This window comes from Dermacentor silvarum, unplaced genomic scaffold (genome assembly GCF_013339745.2).
Source record: "Dermacentor silvarum isolate Dsil-2018 unplaced genomic scaffold, BIME_Dsil_1.4 Seq756, whole genome shotgun sequence".
Lineage (NCBI taxonomy): Eukaryota > Metazoa > Arthropoda > Arachnida > Ixodida > Ixodidae > Dermacentor > Dermacentor silvarum.
The window spans coordinates 104,030-108,552 of record NW_023606726.1 but is presented as its reverse complement, the minus strand read 5'-3'; positions in this window follow the sequence as shown (position 1 = coordinate 108,552).

Here is a 4,523-nt window from a genome sequence, read left to right as displayed (position 1 = left end):
CTAGCAACACGAAAAACTGCCGATACAGCTTTCTGTTGCTCAATACGTGCTACACAAATGTTTTTCCGAGTGTGAAAGAAGCCCGCGAATACACGCAAAGGGCCTCGAGTGGCCAGTCGCGCGGCAATTCTGCCTGTATTCGGGGGCTCTTTTCACACTATGAAAAACACATTTATGTAGCACGTATTGAGCAACAGAAAGCTGTACCGGGAGTTTTTCATGGTGCTCTCCAATTTCTCATTGACACTTTGATAATTAGAACAGTACTTCTCGAGTTAGATAATTATTTACAATTAGCTTATTAAATCTCAGTAACGAAAAAATTACTGGCCGCTACTTCACTGTACTGGAAACAATACGCACTAGGTTTGCTTCGTGTAACGCGGTTTCTCTATTTTTAAATCGAGCTGCATGATAGCTGGGACACCCTGTATATATATATAATATATATAATATATATATATATATATATTGTGGGAGCGCTGACGCGAATAGTGGATAGGAGCCAACCGTGGACAAAGAAGAGGACGCACGCGCGAGCAGTGGTGCGAGGAACGTGCGAGCTGTGGCTGGGCGCCCTCGGGACGCGACTTTACAATTGCTATTAGGTACAGCGGGGGCGTGGCACTGCGGTTCACGTGACTTCCGCTTAACACGTGTTGTCATGGCAATCGTGGCGCTCCTATAGGTGCCTAGGGACATAATCGCTTAGGGACTTTTGAGGCACTCGTCTCCGCTGTGCGTGGCTCTTTTATCTTCGGGACCGGGCGCAGCGACCTTGCCGAGCGCAGCTCCTACTTGCGTAGGGAGCGAATTGGTGGGCTTGGTGACTGTGCCACTGCACGGATCACTAATCAGTTCGCTCTCGCTATGCAGATTGTCTACTACGTCGTTGTGCATCTGCTGCTGCCTGCGCTTGCGCATGCAGCATCGCCAACACTATCGGAATGCGGCTCACCTGTCTGGAAGCTACGGGGGCACTGTCCGGCTCCTACCTGTCGGCAAGCTGCAGTTCCTGCCTAAGCCACATGAGGGATGCTGGACAGCAGAACTCTGCCAAGCATGGGCGGCCGCATCATCGTCGACAGCAACGAGTCTACCAGCCATAAAAGAACAAGCACCCTCGGCGCAACCCTGGTGGGTTGGTGACTGTGCCACTGCACGGATCACTAATCAGTTCGCTCTCGCTATGCAGGTTGGTGAACCTTACGTCATGTTTGCGAAAAGACGAGCAATTTTGTCTGGTACAGCTGCCGAGCCCACGGTACTGTGTTACTATGTTACGGAATGTGTATGTGGTAATGCGCTCGCTACTACTCCTAGCTGGCGATATTGAATCTAATCCGGCCCTTACTGAAGCTCTTCTCGCTGAATTGCGTAACCTTACAAACGGCCAAGCGCAGTCAATTGCAGAAATACAAGGCCTCAAGGCTCAGCTCGGTAATACTGACAAAACAATCGGGGAGTTGAACAATAGACTTACAGATCTTGAAAATCATTATCAGGCATTGGTACCACTGCGCAAAGAAATTGAAATCATGCGCACTAGTACAGAGCGCACTGCCTCTCGAATTCGGAGCTGGAAGCACGCGTTGATGACGCCGAAAATCGTTCGAGGCGAAATAACCTAATCTTCCATGGCATCCCTGACGCTCCCCTTCGGAAACATTCACAGAGTCAGAGCGTTGGTCACAAACCTCTGCCGCGATAACTTAGTTAACCTTGGAACCAATGGATATAGAGCGCGCGCATCGCCTCGGCCGTCCTCAGCTGGTCGCTGCCTGCCCATTATAGTGAAGCTTGCTTGCACAAGCCAAAACTGCAATTCTGTCAAATGGGCGGATGCTTAAAGGGACAAGTTATGGCATCGGTGAGAATTTCTCGCGCCCAGTCCAAAATGCGCGTAAACAACTGATTGCTTTTGCGAAAAGCAAGAACAAGCCATTTTCCGTCCGTTTCAAAACATTGTACATGAACCAAAAGCGTTACATATTTGATGACAGTACAAACAGCATCAAAGAATTATCGTAGCAACCGAGGCGCCAAAAAAAAAGAAAGAAAGAACCGAGGTATGCTGTCTCTAGCGATGCTCTTTCACTTTCTGCAATTTACACTAACATCCGCAGTTTTCTTCAAAAGCGTGAACGTGTATCTAGCATTGTATTGTCCTCTAGGAGTAATATACTAATATTACTGAGACGTGGCTCACCGATGACATAAGCGATACTGAAGTGCTATCGGACTTAAGAATTTTCGTGTGTACCGCAATGACCGTGTATCTACGCGCGGTGGCGGTGTACTCATTACATTCCACGAGCGATTGTCTTGTGCCGTCACAATATTCAATCACAACTGGAAATATTGTGGGTGATTATCCAATCCCGCCCCCAGACCGTACTACTAGGCGTTTGTTACCGACCACCCCACGCTACTTCCGAATTTTGCAGCCAGCTTAACCAACTATGTGTCAGCTCATTGCTGCTCACCCAAATGCACACATACTTCTATTCGGCGACTTTAACTTCCCGCAAATAGACTGGCACACTCACAATTTGTGTCATCGACAGGACTAACCGAAGCCAGAAACATTATCGATATCTGCCTCAATTTTAATATGACCCAGCTAGTTCTGAAGCAACACGTGTTTCACAGGATACATCCAATATCTTAGATCTAATACTAACCAACAACCCGAAAGCCTATCATACATTCATTATCTCAACGAGCTCAGCGATCATAAATTAATTCATGCCGGTTTTTGTTTTCGACCAACAAAGCGCGAGATGTACAGTAAAACGATACAGCTCTACGACAAAGGTGATTATGAAGCAATAAATGTAGGCCTTAGCACATTTTATCCCACATTTCAGACAACTTTTACCACCATAATGTTGATACCAATAGGACACGCTTTAAGAAAAAGCTAAATGAATTAACAGCTAAGTTTGTACCTAAAGTTAGTTTCAGAGCCAGTCGTCAAACACCATGGTTTACGAAAACATTAAAACAGCTTGAAATAAAAAGAAACGCCTATTCCGGATTGCAAAGCTTAGAGGTCGTCCAAATGCATGGAGAAATATTACGAAGCAGATAAAAACTACCTTTCTGCTCTGCATCAAGCAAAGCACTCATTTTACCACTTAGAATTGCCCAAGCTACTAAAGACTAATCCCAAACAGTTTTGGAAAACACTAAAAGCCGACGAACCGCGAGAAATCGTACTCACCAGTGATGTGAATGAAGCGATTAGTGACGTGGATTGTGCCAACTTGTTCAACACCACGTTCGCTACAGTATTTTCCGATGAACTGACCGCACCCTCCCGTTTACCTTTACTTCACTTTGATTACGGCATGTCAGCGATCACTTTCTGTGAAAATGGAATTTCATTCATAATAGAAAATATTAAACTGTCATCCTCAGCTGGAATGGACGAAATTAATTCCAAAATCTTGAAAAACACCAAACACAGTGTCTCACTTTATCTCACCTTAATTTTTTCAGTCACTTTCTTCAGGAGTCATTCCAGACGACTGGAGGACAGGGAAGGTCGTTCCGGTCTTCAAGTCAGGTAGCAGAAATTCCCCACTTAATTACCGCCCTATATCTCTAACAAGCGTCCCCTGTAAAATCATGGAGCATGTGATCTACTCCCACATAATTAATTTCCTTGACAGCAATCACTTTTTTTCATCCTTCACAACATGGCTTCCGCAGGGGGTTGTCATGTGAAACACAGCTTGCCGTTTTTTCTACATGACATCCACACTAACCTGGATGGTAACGTACAGACTGACGCGATTTCTTGATTATGCGAAAGCGTTTGATAAAGTTCCTCACCAACGATTGCTTGCGAAGCTCTCCCAGCTAAATTTACATCCTACTGTCTTAGCATGGATTACAGAATTTCTTACTAATCGATCGCAATATGTTATAAATAACCACCTCTCCACTCCGGTTTCAGTAACGTCAGGCGTCCCCAGGGATCGGTTCTTGGCCGCTCCTATTCCTAATCTATATCAACGACTTACCTTTGCATGTATCCTGTAATATACGCATGTTCGCCGATGACTGTGTTATCTACCGCGCCGTAATAAACATCCGGATCAGCTAACCCTACAAAGTGACCTTGCTAACATTTCAGAATGGTGTACCACTTGGTTAATGACATTAAACGTTAACAAATGCAAAAGCATGTCCTTCACCCGCAGCCATAACCCTCGGAGGTTGCATACACAATAATAATTTGGTTCTAGAATCAACTAACACTTATAAATACCTCGGTGTCACTGTGTCAACGATCTGATTTGGCGTACGCATGTGCATAAATTTCAGCTTCTAACAAAACTTTAGGTTTTTTAAAACGTCATTTGCGGAACGCTCCAAATCACGTAAGATTACTTGCTTATACATCACTTGTGCGACCGAAACTTGATTGTGCCTCCGCAGTCTGGAATCGCATCAAGCATATCTCATCGACGCTCTTGAAGCTGTACAAACCGCGCCGCTCGATTCATCATTCT